The sequence below is a fragment of the Carcharhinus amblyrhynchos genome, chromosome 8, assembly GCF_965287045.1.
Source record: "Carcharhinus amblyrhynchos chromosome 8, sCarAmb.v2.hapA, whole genome shotgun sequence".
Lineage (NCBI taxonomy): Eukaryota > Metazoa > Chordata > Chondrichthyes > Carcharhiniformes > Carcharhinidae > Carcharhinus > Carcharhinus amblyrhynchos.
The window spans coordinates 97,072,724-97,098,988 of NC_137331.1; positions in this window are offsets into that span (position 1 = coordinate 97,072,724).

Sequence of the window (26,265 nt, forward strand, 5' to 3'; positions counted from 1 at the left end):
TTAATGGGCCATTAATGTGCAAATGCAGCATCTTTAGGAAACACATGGGAGGATTAAGTGTGAGATGTCGCTTTCACAGAGCTAGGTCCAACAGAAAAAATGTGTAAGTGCGGCATTTGCAATTCACAGCGTATCTCTTTCTCAGTGCAGGTTTGCAGCTGATTTGTACACGAATGACAGCCCGTATACATTTCCTTTTCAGTAAAATCAAGCCCTAAACAAATATAAGCTCTTCTCTAAAAATAATTTAACTTATGTAATAATTTCAGTTGCCTAAAGGATACTTGAAGGTTCTGAGAAGTTCACAATACATTGGGATGAGTGCCTCATGTTTACAGAAATGGAAAGTTCAACGAGAGCAGCATTGCATTATGTATGCAGTTCGCAATGCTGAAAAGTTCAGGTAAAGCAATTATTGTCAATCCCGTTCACCAAACAAAGGGCAAGGGCGTAGAAGGCAGGAATTGGAATGGAATGTGAATGTGACCTGTCACTGGCATTGAACTCAAAGATGCATCTTTGTCAGAATCAACACACAAGCAGATTCCTCATAGTGTCATCCGTGAACAAAGAATAAAGAACAAAGAAAATTACAGCACAGGAACAGGGCCTTCGATGCAAGTCTATCGCATCTCTTCTGGGAGATGTCCCAAAGCACTTTACAAGCAATGAAGTATCTTTGAAAGGTCCAGGCCTGCACTGACTATGCTGCCTGCTTGAACTAAAACCCCCTACTCTTCCAAGGACCATATCCCTCTATTCCTGTCCTATTCACGTGTTTGTCAAGATGCCCCTTAAAAGACTCCATCGTATTTGCTTCCCCTACCTCTCCAGCAGCAAACTCCAGGCACCCACCCCCCTCTGTGTAAAAAACTTGCCTCGTACACCTCCTTTAAACCTTGCCTCTCACACACTAAACCTATGCCCCTTGTGGCTTGTTTAGTAGCATTCTTGCCTCAGAGTCACAAGATTGTGTTTTAAGGTCCTACTTCCACTCAGAAGGATTGAATTGTACAGCCCCCTAAGGGAGGGGAGACCCATTAAAAGTCTGCAGATGACCACTGCACACCCTGACCTCATTGCAATCCTGCAGGTGGCAGCCAAGGCCCACTGGGGCGGCTTTTCCAGTAGTGAGGCAGCCTGTTAAATCACCTGACAAATTCTGTCCCAGGTCACAAATACTAAAGTTTAAAGTTTATTTATTAGTGTCATAAGTAGGCTTACATCAACACTGCAATGAGGTTACTGTGAAAATCCCCTAGTCGCCACACTCTGGTCCCTGTTCGGGTACACTGAGGGAGAATTTAGCATGGCCAATGCAATAAACCAGCACATCTTTCAGACTGTGGAAGGAAACTGGGGCACCTGGAGGAAACCCATGCAGACGTGGGGAGAATGTGCGGACACCACACAGATAGTGACCCAAGGCCAGAATCAAACCCGCTGTTGTGAGGCAGCAGTGTTAACCACTGTGCCACTGTGCTGCAAGGTTGATATTCCAATGCAGTTCTGAGAGAGCAACTATCAGTTGAGCAGAATTGGCAGAGCAAGTGGCCTCTGCACACTCAGAGAGAGGAGGGGCGTCATAACCCTCCTGGGATTGCGGGGACACAAGAGGGACATCTAGTAATCATTGCGAGTCCTTCTGACTGCAACAACAACAGCTGGACATGGGGTTAAGGTGCTCAAATGAATAGTGAGGTTCAACATCCTTAAGAGCAGAAGCAGAGCCCCAGCCATGACGGAGGCAGTGTAGAGGAAGGAGATGCAGACAGCAGAGACCATACGCCCAGCAGCCAGTGTATCACCAAGGAAGAAGCTACCTGGATGTATCTGAGAATCAGTGTCACAGGATACTGTGCATATCTAGGCAGATGGTGACTAAGATTGTGTCTTGTTTGAAGAAAATCTTAGGCCTCTCAGCACAAAAATAGGTGAGGATGACATAAAGTCCACAGAGGAATATGAGTAGATTGAGTGAGTCAGCAAAATCTTGGCAGATGGAATATAATGTTGGAAAATGTGAAGTTGTGTATTTTGGCGGGAAGAATAATGGATCTGAATATTATTTAAATGGGGAAAGAATGCAGAAAGCTGCAGTACAGGTAGATTTGGGGGTCCTCGTGCGTAAATCACAAAAAGCCAGCATGCAAGGTTGGCAGGGAAGACAAATGGGACGAATAAAAATAAGGACGTCTTGCTAAAACTATGCAAGGCACTAGTTAGAACACACTTGGAATACTGTGAACAGTTTTGGTCCCCTTATTAAAGGAAAAACATACTGGCATTGGAGGCAATCGAGAGAAGGTCACTAGGTTAATCCCAGGTATGGAGGGATTTCCTTATAGAGAGGTTAAATTGGTTGCACCTGTGCTCATTGGATTTTGGAAAAATGAGAGGTGATCTTATTGAGACATACAGGATTGTCAGGGCAGCATGGTGGCATAGTGGTTAGCCCTGCTGTCTCACAGCACCAGGGACCCGGGTTTAATTCCAGCCTCGAGTCGCTGTCCGTGTGGAGTTTGCACATTCTGCCTGTGTCTGTGTGGGTTTCCTCTGGATGCCCAGGTTTCCTCCCACAGCCCAAAAATGTGTGCGTTAGGTGGATTGGCCAGGCTAAATTGACTCGAACATCAGGGAGATCAGTGAGGTAAATATGTGGGATTACAGGAATAGGGCTTGGTTAGGATTTGTGTTCGGTGTAGACTCAATGTACCAAATGGCCTCCTTCTGCACTGTAGGGATTCTTTGACTGGGTAGATGTTGAAAAGTTGTTCTCCTTTGTGGGAGAGTATAGGACTAAGGGAATAATCTCGGAGTGAGGGGTTTTCCATTTAAGACAGATGAGGAGGAATTTCTTCTCAGATGTTAATGAATTTGTGGAAAATCAAATAATTTTTGATTATGCTATATCTGTACTTCAAACTAACATTTAATCTTGGCACAATTCCTGCAAAAGATTCACCAAAGGCTTGAAAAATCTTTAAATAACAACATAAAAAAAGACTCAAAGATCACACAGTGCAAATGGTCTGGTTTTGGAACAATTTCCAAGTTGCCTACAAGCTAGTATAAGGCAGGACAAAAGTCCTGAGAGGAATATATCTTTCTGAAGCCTAATACTGTGGAAGAAATGAATAATTTATTTCGCCTTTCAACCATCGTTATGATAAGACTTAATGTAAAATGTTTTTAAAAATATTCTGCAATAATTCAAATGAGAGTGGGAAAATAAATTCTACATGAAAAAAGAACCAATCTTCTAGCAGATAAGGAATTATTTTACCCTAAGGTCACCTCTTTGAAGAATTTCTCATGGATCTTCTATGAGTTTAAAGTCTGCAGTGTAATAAATAATATTTTCACTACCTTCTGCTACACTTTTACCTCCTAGTTACATTTTCACATCCTGAAGTTCTTTTATGTCATAATTATATTTTCTCTATCATGAGTAGTACTTTTACGGCCTCGTTACATACTTGCTGCTTCTGGTAATTATTTTATACCATAGTCATTTTTCACATTGTCGTGAAGTTCTTTTCTATCTTGTTATTTTATTATTTCAGTTTTTGCTAGCAAATGTCCCATGATATTTCTGATAGCAATTTGGGGATCACTTTCTGAGAATTTCAATGGGGGGGAGAGGGAGGGGAATGTGGTGGGGGTAGGGGTGTGGGGGGTTGTGTGCGAATCTACTGCTGTGAGTCTGGAGAAATAGCCACTCATATTCCGTTGTTATTTATTTATTTGTTCATAGGATGTGGGCATTGCTGGCAATGCCAGAGCTTGTTATACATCCCTATTTGCCCTTTGAGGACAATTAAAAATCAACTACACTGCTTTGGGTCTGGAGTCACATGTAGACCAGGCCAGGTAAAGGCAGTGGATTTCCTTTCCTATATTAATGAATCAGGTAGATTTTTTTTTCCAATTAGGCACGTAGTCACATAGCCACTATTACATAAACAAACTTTCATTCCATTTTCTGAATTAATACTGTGATTTTTAAACCCTTGCCCACAGTACAATCACCTGGGCCTCTGGAAAACAAACCAGTGAGATTACTACTAAGCCATTGTTTCTCACCATCCCTCTGGGGTGTACACCAAGCCTCCAACAAAGACATGGAAGAAGATCAAGAGAGGCCTGTGGATGTTCATTCCCAACATGTTTTATAAGGGCAGGATCATTATTACATGAGGTGTATTATTCTGTAACTAAGGCACTGTATCCCATTATAGCTGCAATATCTAATTGTTAGAAATAGGCATAACCTCAGATCAATAAAGTTGAGGTCATTTTCTAGATTGGTGATTGCTTGCGAATCCCTGAATTCTCCACAAGATCAGAATAATGTTTTAAAAAGCTTGTTATACACCCGTAACAAAAACTAAAGAAGTTCCACACCGTTCAGGACAAAGCAGCAGGTATGATTCCCTCTCCTTCCAGAAACATTGACTCCCTCCACCATCGACATACAGTGGTAGCAATGTGTACATCTACAGCATTGCAGGGATTCACCCCGGCTCCTTAGGCAGCACCTTCAAAACCACGACCCCTACCATCTCGAAGAACAAGTGCAGCAGACACTCACTTGGAAACAGAACCATTCCTTGCTCTCACTGGGTCAAAATCATGGAACTACCCCTTTACCAGTGCTGTAGGTGTATGTTCACCATAAGAATTGCAGTGGTTCAAGAAGGCAGCTCACCACCACCTTCTCAAGAACAATTAGAGAAGAGCAATAAATGCTGGCTTAGCCAGCAATGCCCACACAAAATGATTTTTTAAAAATAATTTTTATAGTTTTATATTTTGGTATGCCTCTTTGTGGCATTTCTCAGATGGAAGCTCTTTAAATGCATCGCGTAGTGTACAATGATTCATTCTGCTGAATTGGAATGGGTCTTTGCTGTAAGCACAGGAAGCTGAGATAAAATCAAATTCAGCTTCATTGTTCCATGATCAGGCAGAGATGTTTATAAATTGACAAATGGTTGTCAGTTTAGAACAGTAGCTCAAAAGTAGCCAGCTTTTTAAGTTTGTTTTTTCACAGTGCATCTGTGATGTTTGTAAACACCTCAGGACATAAGAATGCTGGAAGCAGAGATGCTTGATCATTCTAATAGGAAATTGGATGGGCATTTGCGGAAAGGTAGCTCGCATGGGTACTGGGTTAGAGAAGGAGAATTGGACGGATCAGCCTGCTCCACAATCTGTGCTATAAAGGACTCTAAGACTCCACTTCTATCATTAAGCGCATTTTCCCCTGACATGTACAATGTGCCTGGGAGTAATTTTCATCTATCATTTTGTTTGTTAGTGCACCCAAAGTCTACTCAATGAAATTTTGAATATAATATTTACCATTCATATTAATTTAAATTTATGCACCATTACCTTATTGTTGATTTATTTTGGATTTAGTATATCAATATCATTTAGTACATTACATGTCTAAACGAAGTTCTCCATTTCCCACCTTCTCTCGGGGTTACGAAGCTTAAACTTCTCCATTATTCTCTCGTAGGTCATGGATTTCATAAGCAGGATCTCTTTGTTTTTCTCTTTGTGCGTCCTTTATAATGTAATCCTTACAAGACAATACTTAGTATTGTCCGCTCAGAAATTATGGTTAGCTGTGGGGACACTCGGCAATTCAGGCACATAATGCATTCAAACATCCTCTAGTTTTCCAAACTGAAGTTACATTCAAGTTACACGTGAATTCACTTGCATAATTAAAATATTCAAATTTCAGTATCTGAGGGATCGTATTTGGTGCTGAACATTGTGCAATCCATGAATATCCCCACTTCTGACCTTATAATGGAGGGAAGGTCATCGATGAGACAACTGAAATAGTTGGACCTACGATGTTTGGCCTCAAACACAAAGCTCCTAGTTGTCTTAAATTCCCATGGTGTGAAAACCTATGACACATGATGTTTGCTGGTCTAACACCCTACCTTATTTGGAACAGGGCTTTTGATTTGTGTCAGGTCACATGGATAAGGCCACCATGTTTGTTACCTGCTGTTAAAAATAACGGCAAAAAACTGTCAGAGCCACCATGTCAGATACTATCGGGAACACCACCTAAACCATTAAACCAGCCGTGAGACAACTATGCAATATACAGCAACATCTTGAAAGTGTAAGATGGATTGTCACCTGACCAGTTCCCATTTCAAGTTCACATGAGAGCTGACCTCTTGACAATTCCATTACAAGATGCCTCACATCTAATTGAGAAATAGCTGCTCTTACAAGATTCATCTAAGAAACTACAGGCCTTCTACAAAGGAGTCTAAAATAATTCCAGATTGTCATCATTCATTTAATCTTCACCTGTGTATAAATCTCTGTGTGTGTGAGACAGTGCATGTGGGATATTGTGTCTCAAAACTCCAGGGCAAATGTGTGATAATAAATAATTTTCTTTGACTGGGATTCTCTGCACCCTCCACCAACCCCCTGCAACCCCTACAATTCTTGACAGTGAGAGGCAGCCCACAGTTGGCCAGGAATTCAGCAGCTGGAGACTACATAGCCTCTGCTGATGTATCCTGGCCTGCTGCACCAATCTAGCTGGCAGAATCACCTCCACTGTTCTAAAATTCACAAAAACTTGCTGCTGGAAATTATTTAAATTTGGTCCAAATCACTAAGGATAGGAAAAGACACTAATTTCACACATTAAAAGGTTTTATCACACACACCAATGAAACATTTTAATTTTATCTATGACACTTGCATTAGAAATATTTGTAATGCTTTTAAAGATAATCTGATACAGTTTATTAATACAGAAAATGGACTCTTCGTAAAAAATAAGCATCTTAATCAGCATCCAGATTTTAATAAATAAAAAGGACTTTGAAAACTTATAAAGAATTTCTAATTTCATTCATACAAACTAGAAGGTTTCTTAGTAAATAATTTTCAATATTCATACATTTTTCAAAGTGGCCATATCCACGAATAAAAAAGTTTATTTTAAAGCACTACAAACAGTAACAATTAACAGAAATGATTAGATCGCAGAGGCCCTTCAGCCTTTGGCCCTTCGGCCAATCGAGCCTGCACAATCCCATGAAAGGTTCTGACCTGCCCACCTAATCCCACTTGCCAACACGTGGCCCACAGCCTTGAATGTTATGGCGTGTCAAGTGCTCATCCAGGTACTTTTTAAAGGATGTGAGGTATCCCACCTCTGCCATCCTCCCAGGTAGTGCATTGCAGGCCATCACCACCCTCTGGGTAAAAGCACTTTTCCTCATTTTTAACTTGTGTCCCCCCATAACTGACCTATCAACTAAGGGGAACAGCTACTCCCTATTCATGCTGTCCATGCCCCTCATAGTCTTGAACACCTCAATTAGGTTGTCCCTCAGTCTTTGCTCCAGAGAAAACAACGGCAGTCTATCCAACCTCTGCTTATGACTTAAATGTTCTTTCCCAGGCAACATCCTGGTGAATCTCTTCTGTACCCCTTCTAGTGCATTCACATCCTTCCTATAATGTGGCGACCAGAACTGCACACAGTACTCTGGCTGTGGCCTCACCAAAGTTCTTTACAACTGCATAATGACCTCTCTGCTTTTGTGATCTTTCCCTGATTGATAAAGACAAGTGTGCCCATATGCCATCCTATTAACCTGCCTTTCTGATCAATTTGTGGAAGGAATGATCATTTAGGGCAATGTGTTTTAACCCAGTGAGAATGACTGCTGAAATTTGATTTGAACCGGTGGCACAGTGGTTAGCATTGTTGTCTCACAGCGCCAGAGACTCAGGTTCAATTCCCGGTTTGGGTCACTGTCTGTGCAGATTCTGTGTGTTTTCCCCACGTCTGCATGGGTACCCTCTGGGTGCTCCGGTTTCCGCCCACAGTCCGAAAGACATGCTGGTTAGGTGCATTGGCCATGAGAAATTCTCCCTCAGTGTACTCGAACAGGAGTGTGGCGATGAGGGAATTTTCACAGTAACTTCATTGCAATGTTAATGTAAGCCTATTTGTGACACAAATAAATAAATTTTAAAAACATACTCTCAGGAAGTGCATTCCAGATTACAAGCACTACCTACATGAAACCTACCACTCGATATGATTTATTATTCTTGAATAAGGTACTTCATTAATGTAAAGATCTGATTTCTCATTTGGCACATAGGAAAGAGCTAATGTTACTGGCACAGATCTGATTTACAAGTCTGTCAATTGGAATTAAGGTTTCCCAGGCAAGGATATACTTTGCACATTGGGGGAGAATTTAATGCACAGCTGACATGACATGAGGGCAGCAGAATGAAGTTAGCAATTGAATAAGGGAAACCACTCCAGCAATGCCACATTTAATTCTTTCAAACTGTGCGCTGTGTTGTTCTAAGATAAACTTGCCTGGGTGAGATTAGAGGCACATTTGGGAAACATTGTCCCAACAATATCTACCATACACTTACAGAGCTAACTAATCAACCTTACCCAGGCTAGCTATGAGTCATGTGAATAAGACTTTGTAATGTCACAAATGTTCTAGCATGCAGGACAGTTATCATCACCAGACTTCCGGACTGCAGCAAAGTCTGGACTGCGTATCAGCAACACATAGAAGTCTCAGAGAAGTTCCACCAGCAAAGCGTCTGTCGCATCCTCTGGATTTAATGCAAGGACAGTTGGGTGTACACTAATGTCCTTCCTGATGCCACCCCCATAAGAATTCAGGCAAGACTCCTGCAAAACAATTTGAATGGACTGGACACTGTGGGCAGGAATACCATGTAACTGGCACACTCTTTTGCTCTTTTCCATATCCCATGTGATCCTAAATAAAAATCTAAGTTCCAGAAGCCTTCACTGAGAAAATGTGCAATTCCACAGCAGGGGAAGTTTTCCATTGGTGAAACCCGGTGTCAATTGACAAAGCTGCAGCTACTGATGTCTATAGAAGAGCTTCCTGAATGAAAAGAGAGGTTTTGCATCATGGCTCCAAGTTCACTACGAAATGCCGCTGCCCACCTTCAATTTTGCCTTCCTTTAATGGCTACATGCTTGGTTTCATCGGTCAGAACATTGAATACAGGAGTTGGGACATCTTGTTGAAGTTGTATAAGACATTGGTAAGGCCTCACTTGGAATACTGTGTCCAATTCCGGTCACCCTGTTATAGAAAGGATATTATTAAACTAGAAAAAGTGCAGGAGAGATTTACTAGGATGCTACCGGGACTTGATGGATTGGCTGAATAGACTGGACTTTTTTCTCTGCAGCATAGGAGGCTGAGGGGTGACCTTATAGAGGTCTATAAAATGATGAGGGGCATAGACAAGGTAGATAGTCAATATCTTTTCCCAAAAATAGGGGAGTCTAAAACTAGGGGGCATAGGTGAGAGGGGAGAGGTACAAAAGTGGTCACACAGAGGGTGGGTGAGTAACTGGGAAAAGCTGCCAGAGGTAGTAGTTGAGGTGCGTACAATTTTATCTTTTAAAAAGCATCTAGGCAGTTACATGGGTAAGATGTTATAGAGAGATATGGACCAAATGTGGGCAATTGGAATTCGTTTAGGGGTTTAAAAAAAAAAGCAGCATGGACAAGTTTGGCCGAAGGGCCTGTTTCCATGCTGTAAACTTCTATTACTCTATGACTCAAGAAAACCTGGTTTGATTGGCTCCTTATTAAAAAGTAAATACATTTGGATTGGAAAAGGCAGCCACAGGAAAAGGAAATATTCACAAAAAACCCTTTGTTGCAACCAACCAAGGGGATTGAATAAAGTGGGGGGGGGGGGGGGATCAGGTGACTCAACCTCACTCAATCATAACAAAATGAATGGGAACCACAGTGCAGAGAGAGGCCATGTGGCCCTTTGTGTCTGCACCAGCCAAAAAAAGAGAAAATAGCCATTCATTTTAATCCCACGGTCCAGCACCTGGCCTGTAGCCTTGCAGGTTAAGGCAGCTCAGATGCAAGTCCAGGTATCTTTTAAATGAGTTGAGCATTTGAGCCTCAACTACCAGCTTAGCCAGTGAATTCCAGATGCTCCCCCCCCCAACTCTCCACAACCCTCTGGGTGAAAAAGTTTTTCCTCACGTTCCCTCAAATCCCTCAAATCCCTCAAATCAATCACTTTAAATTTATGGTAACTGGTTAGGTGTATTGACCTGAACAGGTGCCAGACTGTAACGATTAGGGGAATTTCACAGCAATTTCATTGCAGTGTTAATGTGTAAGTCTATTTGTGACTAATAAATAAACTTTAACTTCAACTGCTCCCTCAGTCACAGGGAACAAGGCTTTCCTTCCCACCCCATCTAGACCCCTCATCATTTTATACGCCTTAGTTAAGTCAGCCCTCGGCCTCCTCTGTTCGAAGGAAAATAACGCCCGTCTAATGACAGATCCAAAATAAAGTGAAGAGCAGAAGGACAGCGACTGGGAAATCCAGAAGAATAATCCAGGAGTCAGCTAAAGCCTGATGTTGTTAAAATGAATATTCCAGCTCAAGGATGTAGAGCACCCAAAAGGAAGGTGAGCAGCTGTTATAGGCAGTAAGTAGCCGATAAAATACACATTTAGAGAACAAGGCCAGAATGCAGAGCTTCGGAAATGCATATATTGATCACCTGACCTTTCCAGGTTATTCATGGGCATTCTTGCTTACACTGACAAGGAACATTTACTTAAGATTAATGCCTCAGTCGCCAACTATAGATATAAAATTGCAGTATGATAATTCCTAAAATGATCTTAATCATGGGCAAGATTTTAACTCACTTAAAATCTATCAGGCTCTTTATCTCTAGAGGATTTGAGGAAAACGTGAACAATGCATCAGGAAGATTCTCTTTTTGCATCTGTACCTGTATTTGGCAAGGAGAGTGAAATCAATGTAGCTCTGTCACATTTTTTCTTTAGTAATAACAGACAGTGCATTAGGGTCTCACACACCAGATATGAAAGGGCTCTTTGTCCTGGGTTATTGCTGGCAGCAGGATAGCCCCACCAGCTGTTAGTGCCTGTCAGAAGATCACAGACAGCACATCTGCAGTGTAACAATCAGCATGCGTTTGGAAAATGTAGCATTAAGCTCGTTTCCTCTCCATGCAGTTCAACACTATCAACAGATAAATGTAGCCAATTTTCAGCAACACAGCATTTCCATTCCCCGCACCCTATAGCTTGCGATCCCTAAATGGTGGTGAAGTCAGGATAGGATCCATTGTGGAATCATACAGTGAAACCTTTTCGTTAGGCTCTAAAAAATGAATCCATTTAATAATTGTATTTAGTTAGGAAAAGAGGAACAAAAGTGGTGCAAATGTCCACTCAAGCCTGTTTTGCCTTTCAGTTAGGTCATGGCTGATCTTTACTCAACTCCAGTAACCTGTGTTGGATGCATATCCCTTGATATCATTGTTTGGCACAGATCTATCCATCTCAGTTTTGAAACTCAAACCATTATAAGCTTGTGGATCCAGCTCTAATTTTAAGATTACTCTGCTTTGTTGTGGTGTCCTTCGCCAGAGAAAATGGCACCTCTATATCTATTCTATTCAATCTTTAATCACCCTGAACATTTTAGTTCGATCATCAGGATCATACAGCGCAGAAGAGGTCCTTTGGTCCATCAAGTCCGCATCAACACATTAGAAACACTTGAACTCCCACCTAATCCCATCTGCCAGGGCTTGGTCCATAGCTCTGAATATTATGATGTGACAAGTGCTCAGCCAGATACCTTTTAAAGGATTGAGCAACCTGCCTCTACCGCTCTCCCAGCCTGTGCATTCTAGACTGTTACCACCCTCTGAGTAAAAGAGTCTTTCCTCACATCTCCCTAAACCTCCTGCCCCTCACCTTGAATCTATGTCCCCTTGTGAATGAACCTTCAACTAAGGGAAACAGTTGATCCTTATCCACTTTATCCATGTCTCTCATAATCTTGTATACCTCGATCAGGTTGTCCCTTAGTCTTCTCTGCTCCAATGAAAACAAGCCAAACTATGCAACTTCATTTCATAATGTAAATTTTCGCAGACAACATCCTGGTGAACCTCTCTGCATCCCCTCCAGCACAATCACATCCCTCCAATAATATGGCGACCAGAACTGACACATAGTATTCTAGCTGTAACCTCACCAAAATTCTATGCAACTCCAAAACGACTTCCTTGCTTTTGTAATCTATGCCTCAATTGATAAAGGCAAGTGACCCATATGCCTTTTTCACCACCTTACTAACATGCCCCTCCGTTTTCAAAAATCTGTGGACAAACATGCCAAGGTCCCTGTGTTCCATAGAATTTCCTAGTGTCTGACCATTCATTTAATACTTTCTTATCAAATTGCTCCTTCCGAAACATACCACTTCACACTTTGCAGGGTTAAATTCTATCTGCCACTTATCTGCCCATTTGGCCATTCTGTCTACATCTTCTTGTAGCCCAAGATACTTCACCTCACTGTTAACTACCTGTCCAACCTTTGTGTCATCTGCAAGCTTATTAATCTTACCCCTCACATAGTCGTCAATGTCATTTATATAAATGATGAATAAAAGGAGGCCCAACACAAATCCCCATGGTACACCAATGGACACTGGCTTCTCGTCACTGAAGCAGACATCTGTCATCACCCTGTCTCCTGAGCCATTTTTGAATCCACTTTATCAAATTACCCTGTATCCCATGTGAATTTATCTTCTTTACGTGTCTCTCATGTGGCTCCTTTTCAAAGGGTTTGTTGAAATCCATATGAACTACGCAGCACGGTAGCACAGTGGTTAGCACTGCTGCTTCACAGCTGTAGGGACTTGAGTTCGATTCCTGGCTTTGGTCACTATCTGTGTGGGGTTTGCACGTTCTCCTTGTGTCTGTGTTGGTTTCCTCCGGGTGCTCCACTTTCCTCCCACAGTCCAAGGTGTGCGGGTTAGGTTTGATTGACCATGCTAAAAATTGCCATTTGTGTCTTGAGATGTGTAGTTAGAGGTTAGTGGGTAAATATGTAGGGATATGGGGATAGGGCCTGGCTGGGATTGTGGTCGGTGCAGAGTCAATGGGCTGAATGGCCTCTTTCTATACTGTGGGGATTCTAAGATTCTACATCAACTACACTACCCTTATCTATACACCTGGCATTTGGAAGGTAGTAGTATAATCAAACAAAGTCAGCAAGGATTTACAAAAGGAAAATTGTGCTTGACAAATCTATTGGAAGTTTCTAAGGATATAACTCGTAGAGTTGACCAAGGAGAACCATTGAATGTGATCTATTTAGACTTTCAGAAGACTTTCGACAAGGTCTGACAGAACAGACTATTATGTGAAGTTAAAGCACGTAGGATTGCGGGTAATGTCTTGAGTTGGATAGAAAGCTGGTTAGCAGCTAGGAAGCAAAGAGTTGGCACAAATATATCTTTTTCTGACTGACAGTCAGTGAGTAGTGGGGTTTCACATAGATCTGTGCTAAGACCCCAACTGTTCACATTATATATTAATGATTTGGAAGAGGGAACTGAATGTATTATCTCCAAATTTGCAGATAATATTAAGTTGGGTGGGAGGGTGAGCCGTGAGGAGGATGCAGAGATGTTTCAGTGTGATTTGGACATGGTAGATGGAGAAATATGAGGTTATCTACTTTGGCAGCAATAATAGACAGACAAATTATTGCTTACATGGGTGTAAATTGAGAGAGGTGCATACTGAATGAGAACTTGGAGTCCTCATATATCAATCATTGAAAGTAAGCACATAGGTACAGCAGGCAGTGAATAAGGCAAATGGTATGTTGGCCTTCATTGCGAAAAGATTTGAGTATAGGCATTGGGATGTTTTGCCGCAACTGTATAGGGCATTGGTGAGGCTACATCTAGAGTATTGTGGGCAGTTTTGATGTCCTTATCTGAGGAAGAATGTCCTTGCTATAGAGGGAGTACAGAGAAGGTTTACCAGGCTGATTCCTGGGCTGGCAAGTCTGTCATGTGAGGAGAGATTAATTTGATTAGGATTGTATTCACTTGAGGTTAGAAGAGTGAGAGGGGATCTTATAGAAACTTATGAAACTCTAACAGGACAAGATAGGGTAGATTCAGAAAGAATGGTGCCAATGTTGGGGGAATCCAGGACTAGGGGTCATATTTTGAGGATAAGGGGTAAACATTTTAGAACTTAGATGAGGGGAAATTTCTTCACCCAGAGGGTGGTGATTGTGTACAATTCACTACCACAGAATGTAGTTGAGGCCAAATCGTTGCCTTATTTCAAGAGGAAATTAGATATAGCTGTTGGGGTTAAAGAGATCAAGGTGTATGGGAGGAAGGGGGGGATCAAGATGTTGACTTTGATGATCAGCCATGATCAAGATGAATAGTGGAGCAGGCTTAAAGGGCCAAATGGCCTACACCTGCTTCTATGTTTCTATGGTCACCAACTCAAAAAGTTCAATCAAATTTGTTAGGCATGACCTCTCTCTGACAAAACCATGCTATCCCTGATCAAGCTTTTCCTCTCCAAATGGAGATAGATGTGCTCCTTCAGAAGTTTCTCTAATAATTTCCCTACCACTGATATGAGACTCGCTAGTCTGTAATTCCCTGCTTTATCTCTACATCCCTTCTTAAATAGTAGAGCTGCATTAGCTGTTCTTTAATAATTTGGCATCTCTCCTGTGACCACAGCGGTATCGACAATTTGTGTTGGAGTTCCCACAATCTCCTCCCTTGCCTCCCACAGCAGCCTATTCATCTGGAACTGGAGATTTATTCACTTTTAAGGCCACCAACCCTTCCAATACCTTGTCCTTCCCACTGTTGATTTGCTCAAGAAACTCACAGTCTCTCTCTGTGACTTCCATAAAATTGTCCTCATTCTCTTGGGTGAAGGTGGATGTGAAGTATTCATTCAACACTCTACCAATGTCTTCTGCTCCATCCACAGATTGCCCCTTGATCCCTAATGGGCCCTATTATTTCCCTGGCTACCCTCTTCCCATTGATACACTTGAATATTTTGGGATTTTCCCTCACTTTTATCAGCTAGAGCTTTCTCATATCTTTTCTTTGCTTTCCTAATTGTTTTCTTAAGCTCCACCCTGCGCTTTCTATACCTCACTAATGCCTCCACTGACTTGCTCCTCTTTTACATTTTAAAAGCCTGTCTTTTCCGTCTCATTGTATCCTGAATATCTCTGGTCGTCCATGATTCTCTGGGCTTGTTATTCTTACTTATCACCATAGAGGTAACATGTTGGGTTTGCACCCTCCCCAGTTATTTTTGGATGCCCTACTGCTGTTCTGTAGATTTTCTCATTGGTAGCTGTTCCCAGTCTACCTTGGCCAGGTCCTGTCTTATTTTACTAAAATCCACTCTCCCCGATCCGAAACTTTTTTTTGCAGCTTGTCAATTTCCTTGTCAATGACAAGCTTATATTGTACCATGATGTGATCGCTATCACTAAAACGCTCTTCCTCCCCTCCCACCAAAACCACCTATCTGGCTTCATTCCCAGAATCAGGCCCAGCAGAGCTCCCTCCCTTGTTGGGCCCTGCACACATTGATTTAAAAAGTTCTCCTCTATATTCAGTGGGATGCAATCCTAATGGGTGCCCATTGTCCTAATAATTTAACCATTATACCCCTACTATCATTTGAGAGAATCTGCACTGCAACCCTTCCGTAAAGCCAGTTTATCCTTCCCAAAATACTGTGACCAGAGCTGAACTCAGCATACAAGATGTGGTCAGACTAGAACTTTATATAACTGTAGCATGGAATCCATCCCATTGCATGCCAGTCACCATTGAGCTGATGGCTATCATTCCATTATCCTCTTAAAAATCTTAAACCGTGAGTCACTGTCTGTGTTGAGTTTGCATGTTCTCCCTGTGTCTGCATGGGTTTCCTCTGGGTACTCCGCTTTCCTCCCATAGTCCAAAGAAGTGCGGGTTAGGTGCATTGGTCATGCTAAATTGTCCCTTGATGTCCCTGGATGTGTGGTTTAGAGGAATTAGTGCGGTAAATATTTGGGGTTACGGGCCCAGGTGGGATTGTTGTTGGTGCAGCTTTGATGGGCTAATGGCCTCCTTCTGCAGTGTAGGGTTTCTATGATTCTATGAAATTATTTTTTGAACTTGTTTTCCCACTAGTTTTTAGGGAATTCTGGATGTGATTCCTAAAATTGTTCTGTTCCTTCGCAGTTCCAGCCATCTCAGTATTTAACTGAAGTACCTCAAAGTGTTTTCATATTGTCTTTCACAATAGATTGGTTGTTATATAAGGCAATGATTCAGCCATTCTGCACCTGAAAGGAACCATGGACTGCATTGAACAAAGTTAATCTGTTTTCAGTGGTGCTGTCTGAGGGAGGAGTGTTGCCCAGGAAACGGATGTTTTTCTGAATAGGGCCAGGTGCATCGTTAACTTCCACCTGCATCATCAAAACAGTTAGGTAAGGCCTTGGTTCAGTGGTTCATTTGAAGCAAGGCACCTCTGCCTCAGCAGGACACTACAATGGCAGCCTAAATTGTGTACTCAATCTAAATATGACATCAGGCCTTCGAGGACAAATTCACTTACACAAACGTGAATCAATCTTTAATTCACAGGGTTGATTTTACCAATGCAAGATCGTAATTTATAACTTACTTCAACAATGCAGACGCTGTTGATCTGGAAGTATCTAATCAGTCAGCAAAGCCCCTTCCTCCAAGGTACTGCCAATGATTTCAAAGAAAGATGATCCTATTTGGCTTAGACCACAATCACTATGCTGCCAGCTACTTCCATGCAGATAACTTTGGGGTCAGTCCAAGAGTCGGCAGGGAATGCATCTCCACCGACACTGGCTGTCCACAGCTCTTGAATACTCCAAGGAGAAAGTCCTGCCTCAGTGAGCTGCCAGCCAATCTTGTTGCTCAACCAGCCAATCTTATTGCTTGGCAGTTCTGTCTTCCCAGTAGAGCAGTGGCCATGACTGGAATTACAGGCAGATCCCAGAGTCAAAGTTTCAGAGTCCAGGACCAAGTATGTGCGAGTGGTCTCACGGTGGGGAGAGGAGGTGAGGTGAGTCTCGCTATACGTATGGATCTTGATGGGGAAATCAGGAGAGTGTGATGGCCTTATGGGGGTGCCCAAAGTGGAAAAAGGGCCATTGAAAGTGGCTCCCTTCCTGCCTGAGGTCTGAGCATTGAGTTTCCATGGGCCATCCATGGCCAGATGAGAGGCTGCTGTTCAAAGCAAGCCTTCTGTCAAAGAGTGCTTCATGACAGGAGTTTTGAAATTTATTGGAAGGCCGTTCACAGTTCAGTATTTCACCTACTTCCAGCTGCACGGTGGCACAGTGGTTACCAAAGTATCACAGTGATACAGTGGTTAGCACTGCTGCCTTACAGCTCCAGGGATCTGGGTTCAATTCCCGACTTGGATCACTGTCTGTGTAGAGTTTGCACATTCTCCCTGTGTCTGCGTGGGTTTCCTCCGGGTGTTCTGGTTTCCAGCAAAGATGCACGGGTTAGCTGAATTGGTTATGCCAAATTGCCCCTTAGTACCCAGGATGCGTGGGTTGGCGGGATTAGTGGGATCAGTGCAGACTTGATGGGCCAAATAGCCTCCTCTGCACTGTAGGGTTTCTATGATTTTACATGAAACACTGACTGACAGTACACAATTGCCTGCTCTTTAGAGCTTTCAATTTAATTTATATTTATAAACAACAGCTGAAGAAAAATATGTCCACTCACTATGGGACTAAATTCATGGGGAAGAGTTATGACAAACACAATCTTCCATTGATTACCTTGATCAGTTCCATTTTGTGTATATTTGAATTGATTTGTACTCTATTAAAACCAGGGCTATGTTTCATTCAATGAATTTGAAAGCACCTTGGGATGATTCCAATTTGAATGCTCTGATAAGCATGCCACTGAATAAACCAACTCTCAATAATCTCAGACAAATTAAATCGCTATCGAAGCGTCCCCAAATCATTAAACAGTCATATTCAAGTTAAGAATCTTTTAACTAAATATATGACTGGAGAGCTCAATCCCGCATTTTGCACGGACTGCAACATGTGGGGATTCCTAGCCGCTCCTTGCAGTCCAGATGGCCACATCCGCTGGGAATATCACCGGCTTGACCAGTTTGAGAGCCGGATTTTGGAGATTGAGCATTGGCTGGACGCACAGCAGGGCATCTGCGAGGCCTCTGGGTGAAGAAATTTCTCCTCACCTTAGTTGGCAATTAAAATAAATTCATGAGTTTAAATGATAAGCTAATCCCTTTAGTAATTGCCACTGAATCAATGAATAAATCTTCCAGCCAATTTACTCAAAACAATTGACAGTCTTAATTCTTATTAAGTATTTGGTAATCCGTAGTTTGAATAATGACTCAGATTTCAAAATATTGCATTCAACAGTCTATTTTGGTCTTCATTAAGTAAATGTTAAGTAAAAATATGGACATATTTTAGTATTTGCTCATTTATTAAACTAAGGCTGTTCCGTAGTAACACTTGAGCGTACCTGGGGCTCTAATGCCAGGCCAGAGCATATAAGCAACAAACTCATAATTTAGGCTGAAAGAGTAAATTAACAGACCTTTGCTGAGGGGCTGTAGCCATTTCAGTGTGGCCTAATTATTGAAGACCTCAGGTGAGTTCAGGAGTAACAGTGCCCTGATTGCTTATGGTCCTATTGAAAAGCTTACGATACTCCTAATTGATTCCTGGTACAGCCTGAAGAGATGTAAAAGGAGAACTCAGTATTTATACTGGGGCTGAAATTATGTGAGGTCTTGGACAGCTAAGATGCTATGGTGCCAAAAAGGATTAGGGAAAATTGTGATCTAGCAATTCAGCTTATGTTTTAGATTTTGAAATGTAATCAGTCTGATTACAGTTGGCTTTCCTTAGTTATGTGACTATGCCAAGAGGCTGCCTCTAGAAACAGACTCCCTATGGATCATAGAATCCCTACTGTGCAGAAGGAGGCCATTTGGCCCATTGAGTCTGCACTGACCACAATCCCACCCCATTCCCGTAAGCCCACATATTTACCCTGACGCTAGGGTCAATTTAGCATGGCCAATCAACATAACTCGCACATCTTTGGACCGTGGGAGGAAACCAGAGCACCTGAAGGAAACCCACGCAGACACAGGGAGAATGTGCAATCTCCACATAGACAGTGACCTGAGGCTGGAATTGAACCCAGGTCCCTGGCACTGCGAGGCAGCTAACCACTGTACCACTATGTCGCTCCACGAAGACCAGCCCAATAAAGCTTCTGACTGAGATAAGACACTGATAAAAACTGTTCTCATTATATATCAAACATGGTGTCAGGCAGTGAAGAATGAAATTGATCTTTGAGCTCTGGAAATGATGCAGAGATGATAGTGAGAACCCAGGGTCAAAGAAGGATTCAATTTTTTTAAAAAAAGTTGTGAAAAAAGGACAAAAAAGGAAATCTGCAAATGAAATATCAGCTGCAGATAAAAGACACAGCTAAGAAAGACACGCAGAAAAGTTAAAAGCTGCAGACAGCTAGTAAAAAATGATTATAAAAAGTAACATAAGCAATTATTGAGTGCGTAAAAATGGCTGCAGCAAATTTTTCACTTCCAGCTCCAGTCGAAAAGAATGATGATCGTGGCAAAACTGGCAGCTCTACCACTTACAATGGCAAAACTATGAGATAGCAACAGACTTCAGTAACAAGTCTGAAAAGATAGGACTATCTGAAAAGCAGAGAAAATAGACAGCATTACTTGAGCATAAAATTTAAATCCTAGGTGAACACACACATGGACAATATGTATGCAAAACTAGAGTTCAGAGTGAAAAGGAGATAGGTGAATGAACAGTATATGACAGTAGCAATGCAATGTGAATTTGGACAGCTGAAAGATGATCTGATGGAAGACAAATTACTCTTTGGTGTGAGAGACCCCTCATTGTGAGCATATCTACTGAAAGATTAAAAACATTCATTTTGACTGGAGCTAGAAGTGGAAAATTTACTGCAGCCATTTTTACTTACTCAATATTACTGAAGAAAGCGATAGAAATGTGCTGCAATAAGAAAGTTGTGAAACATTAGCTGGAGCATAGGATGGCAGAGCAAGCCAGAAGATAAATTATGCTGAGAGATCGTCCAAGCTGACAATGGGCAGGATGCAAATACTGGACAGTATGCAGATAAAAACAAAGGTTGTCCAGCATCAGGAAAGTATTGTTTTAACTGCAAGTAACATAATCATTTTGCACACAAGTATTGAGCTGGAAAGAAGCAAAACAAGCAGATGGCCATGGGAGAGAAAGCAGCAGATGAATCTGATGAAGAATGCTGTACTTTATAGCAATTTATGGTTGATTCAGTCAAATCTAGAGGAGACAAATGTAGTTTGACTGTTACAATGATAACCATGAGGGAGATTTTCAAACCAACAAGGAATGTTAGATGGACAGAGGTGCACCATACAACACAATGACCGTCACAGGTCTGTGTGAAATGGCTCAACATTGACATCTGAAAATTAAGCTCTCTTTGGAGAGGTTAAGGGTAAGGCTATATGATGGCACGATACCCATGCTGAGAGGACAAATCATCCTCATAGTCCAATACAATGACAAAAAGGAAGATCTTGAGTTCCAGATCATAAATGAGGTGCAACAACCACTCGTAGCAGCTGGGGAAAGTCTGAAGCTTGAGCAGGTAACCCTAAACGTGCCAACAGAGAGAGGGCAACAGAAGACCCCAAAGAAAGGGCGGGAATAAAAATAAAAGGAAGCCCGAGATATCTCTGTTGTTGGGCAAGGCGGTGTGTGGGTGGGGCAGTGACGGAAGGAGGCCCCCGATACTTCTGTGGTGAGTGTGGGGCGGGGGGGGGGGGGGGGGGGGGGGCGGTTGGTGGTGACATTTATTCTAATTTGTGATCAGAGTACCCTTTATAAATGGTGCCCCAATCTCTGTGGAGCTAGTTCCTGGCTTGGTGAGTCCCTGCTCTGCCAGGGTGATGGTGCAAACCCATACCATCCTGTTTTTTCAGATATTAAAGTGTCAAGAACTGGAGAGAAAACAAACCAGTAGAGCTGGAAAGCTTCATGTCAATTTTCTCACCAGAATTGACACTTTGCCAAATTCTGGTATGATCACCCCACAAGTCTCCAATGCATGTTCAGTAACTGACTAGCAGCACAAACAGTTGTTAATGCAAGAGTACAGTGGGTGTATAACGAATAATATGGATAACTCAGTCACACCAGATTATGCATGTAAATATGTCTTTTGTTTGATATGAAAAGTGGGATATTAGGGTTTGAAATGCAGTCAGTCTGACTGACACATCTAGCTTTCTACAGTCATATGATTGTGCCATGAGGCTGCCTCTGGATGCGGACACCTTAAGACCAATTAAATAGACTCTCTCACTGAGACAAGACACTGATAAAGACTGCTGCCTCTATACATGGAACAGGTTATATTTCACCATTGAACTAAAAACAAATTTCCTGATCTCTCTAATAAAAAATAAGTAGTGATGTCTTGAGGAGTGTACATATTACAGAGAAAGAGGTGCTGGAAGTCTTAAAGTGCATCAAGATAGATAAATCCCTGGGACGTTGAGGGAGGCTAGGGAGGAAATTGAGGGTCCCCTAGCTGAGATATTTGACTCATTGATTGTCACAGGTGAGGTGCCTGAAGATTTTAGAGTGGCAAATGTTGTGCCTTTGTTTAAAAAGAGCTGTAGAGAAAAACCTGGCAACTACAGGCCAGTGAACCTCACATCTGTGCTGGCTAAGTTGTCGGAAGGTGTTTTGAAATATAGGATCTACAGGCATTTAGAGATGCCAAGGGTTGATTTGGGACAGTCAGCATGGTTTTATGAATGGAAACTCATGTCTCACAAATTTGATTGAGTCTTTTGAAGGGGTAACAAAGAAGGCAGATGAGGACAGTGCAGTTGATGTTGTCTACATGGACTTTGGCAAGGCCTTTGACAAGGTACTGCAAAGTAGGTTGTTGCATAAGGTTAAATCTCATGGGATCCAGGGTGAAGTATCTAAATGGATACAAAATTGGCTTCTTGACAGAAGCCAGAGGGTGGTTCTGGAGAATTGTTTTTCAAACTGGAGGCCCATGACCAGCAGTGTGCCTCAGGGATCAGTGCTGGATCCACTGTTATTTGTCATTTATATTAATGATTTGGATGAGAATATTGGAGGCATGGTTAGTAAGATGGCATGACACATATATTGGTGGCATTATGGACAGTGAAGAAGGTTATCTCCATTTGCAACAGTATCTTGATCAATTGGGCAAGTGGGCCGACAAATGGCAAGTAGGGTTTAATTTAGACAAATGCGAGGTGATGCATTTTGGTAGATTGAACCAGGGCAGAACTTATTCAGTTAATGGTAGGGCATTGGGTAGAGTTACAGAACAAAGAGATCTAAGGGTGCAGGTTCATACCTTCTTGAAAGTGGAGTCACATGTGGACAGAGTGGTGAAGAAGGCATACAGCATGCTTGGTTTCATCGGTCAGAACATTGAATTCAGGAGTTGGGACGTCTTGTTGAAGTTATACAAGACATTGGTAAGGCCTCACTTGGAATACCATGTGCAGTTCTGGTCACCCTATTATAGAAAGGATATTATTAAACCAGAAAGAGTGCAAAAAAGATTTACTAGGATGCTACCAGGACTTGATGGATTGAGTTGTAAGGAGAGGCTGGATAGACTGGCACTGTTCTCTCTGTTCTTTCATAGAGATCTATGAAATAATGAGGGGCACAGATCAGCTAGATAGTCAATATCTTTTCTCAAAGGTAAGGGAGTGTAAAGCTAGAGGGCATAGGTTTAAGGTGAGAGGGGAGAGATACAAAAGTGTCCAGAGGCGTAATTTCGTCACACAGAGGGTGCTGACTGTCTGGAACAAGATGCCAGAGGAGAGGTGGGTACAATTTTGTCTTTTAAAAAGCATTTAGACAGTTACATGGGTACAATGGGTATAGAGAGATATGGGCCAAATGTGGGCAATTGGGATTAGCTTAGAGGTTTAAAAAAAAAGGGCAGCATGGGCAAGTTGGGCTGAAGGGTCTGTTTCCACGCTGTAAACCTCTATGACTCTATGACAGTGCAAACATAACAGGAATATTAGAAGGATGAAAGGGGATCTCATTGTAAGATGTATTATACACAGACCAGGCTCTGACCATCATCAATAAGACAAAATTTAACAATCTCTCCTTGCAATTCAGTGACATTGCTATCATCGTATCCTCCATCATTGACAACTTAATGGTTACCATGGGCCAGAATCTGAACTGAACCAACCATATAAATACAGTGGCTGCAAGAGCAGGTCAGACACTGAAAACTTTTCCGAGCTTAATTCACCTCCTGACTCCCCAAAGCCTATCCACCATCTACAAGGCACAAGTCAGGGATATTCTCTACTTGCCTAGATGAGTGCAGCTCCAACAACACTCAAGGAACTCTTCACCAACCAGGATAAAGGAACTATGGGTCAGCTCCCCATCCATCATCTTAAACATTCACCCCTTCCAATATTGGTACACAGTGGCGGCATTATGTACTGACCACAAGATGAAATCGTGCAACTCACCAAGCCTCCTTTGACATTAACCTTCCAAACTCACAACCACCACCACTCGGAAGGACAAGAACAGCAGGTACATGCAAAAGCCACGTCCAAGCCACACACCATCCAGATTTTGAACTATATCACCATACTCTCACTATTGATTGAATAAAATCATGGAATCCACTGTATGAAACAAGGTAGGCGTACTGAGACAACATGGGCTGCAGCAATTCAAGATGGTGGCCCACCATCAACCTCTAAAGGACAATTAGGAATGAGCAAAAAATGCTGGCCTTGCTAAAGATGCTCACGTCCTCAGGAAGAATACAAAAGGCAAAAAAGAAGGGACATAATCACTTCCTAAATATCGGCTTCTAATGAAATTTTATTTATCTCTTTCCCTTCACATTTTAAAACACTTCATTTGCTGCAATGCTTTCCTGCCTTTCCAGATAAATATCTTAGGACCCCTGACTTTATTCAACATGGAAAACCCACAGTAAAATTCTTCAGACACAGAATGGTTTTCCTTATAAGCATACAAGTCTATGCCATTAGAATGAAGGAGAAATTGCAGCACCGCACTCAACACCATGACAGCACTGAAGGGGATTGCAGACAATCAGGTAAGATGCACATGAAAAACCATATAGATTCTCTAATGACCTCTGCAAGGAGGTTTGCACTAACAGACAATGGGTGGAATTTACCCATCCCGCCCGCCACAGGAGTTGTAGCGGGCGGGACATGGACCATGCAAACATCTGTTGACCTCAGGCAGGATTTTCTGGTCTAGGGGCGAATGTGGCTGGAAAATCTGATCCCAATAACTATTTTGAAGCACTGTTATTGTTGCTTACTCAGTAATCAGTGCAACCAGTTTTCACACTGCAAAGTCTAAAAACCAGCGATCGGATTAAATGTCTCATTAATCTACATTAGAGTCATTGGTTAAAGAATAAATATTGGCTAAGCGCACAGAGAATTCCCTGCTCTCCATCAAATAGTTCCAGGCTCCCTGAATAGACAGATGGAGCCTCAGTTCAACATTATTGCCAGTAATCACAAACTGATGAGACCTAAAAACAGATTTTGACTCCTGTCAGATTATGAACTTAAGGCTCATTACTTGTTTTCCCAGATCTTCCTAAGGGGGCAAATTTAAATTATGAAAGTTAAGTCCATGTACTCTCTTACCAAGGGGGAACTTGCAACCTTGCCAGAATTTTTCTATTACATGTTTGTAAGACTTCACTATAAAATGCTGTTTCTTCATTGGTGTGAACTGACACCATTGCGGCAGGCCCTTTGACATCTGTCCGATCATAAAAATGCTGAAAATTCTCAAGATTATGAAAATATAGGAGCTTCTGAGAGTTTTAAGTTCAGCTCCTGCTCAAATAAAAATGTAGCGGGGGGTGCGAATTAATCTGTACTAAACATCATAACAGTTCCATTGGAAGATAATCAAGTTTGGGGAGGACAGGTTGCAAGTGGAGACCTGGGGCACAGTATTTCCAGGAAAGGTAGGTGGCTTTGATTACATGTGGGAAGACATCCTCCCCAAAAGTGATAGAGAGTCCCGACATCACTCCATCTGCTTCTGAGTTTCACCCGGACTGGTCTGCTGACAAGCAAAACTTGGGGCCTTCAGGTACGTCGTTTACTTGTTCCGCTAGGTAAATAAGTACTATTTAACCACACATTCTGGTGTTAGAGTGTTAGTCAGTGCACATATTTATAGAGCTGTCAGCCATTTGTCAACTCCAGCTGAAGTTCCTCACTGCTAACCTTCACCGTGGCCTGGGTAAGGAGGCTGAGGTTTTCCTGACAGATTGTTGATGACTTCTGTATTCTCCTGGAACAAGACGGCCTTCCCACGGACCGGGCAGGACGCATTGTCAGTCGCCATCGAGGTGCACAGGAGGCCCGTTCCTGCCGCCTCCTCCAACCAGCTGAATCACTACCAACTGGCCTCCTCCTGTTCCTACCTTCTACATTTCTATGTAATTCACAACCTTCAGATTCCCAGTGATCCAAACTGATGCTGAGGCAAATTAGTTTTTAAATCACCAACCAAAGCTGACTAGAAATGAAGAAGAGAGTGCACAGCAAGCCACTAGAAATAACTGAGTAGATTATATGCATTTGTAGTGGGTTATCAAAGCATAAATATTGATGGGAGAACTCCTCTGCTTTAATTTAAATAATGGGAACTTTTCTATACTTCTGTGAGGCAGTTCAATGTATGATCTGAAAAATACCACCTCTGACAGCACTCCCTCAGCAATGCATTGAAGTGTCAGCCTAGATGTTGTGCTCAAATCCCTGGAGTGGTATTTTGAGTCCCAAGTTTCTCAGTCCGGGTGTTGCCACTGAGATCATTGTCACTCTTCCGAGAACTTGTTGGCGCCGATTCTGAACTCAACTTTGCGCTGCATTGTGGCTCTAATATAGGTTAAAATAGTGTTGCAAATTGACTTTTTCTTTTATTCTTCTCAGTATCTCATTAAGATCCCCTCATTCGTTTCCTTTTAAGGTTTAATATCCTGAAAGCAGGCTGAAAAAAGATTCATCCTTGGTGCTAAGCCCGATTTTCAATAACATTGCTGATTTACTGATTTCACTCATCCAAATTTGTACCCAAT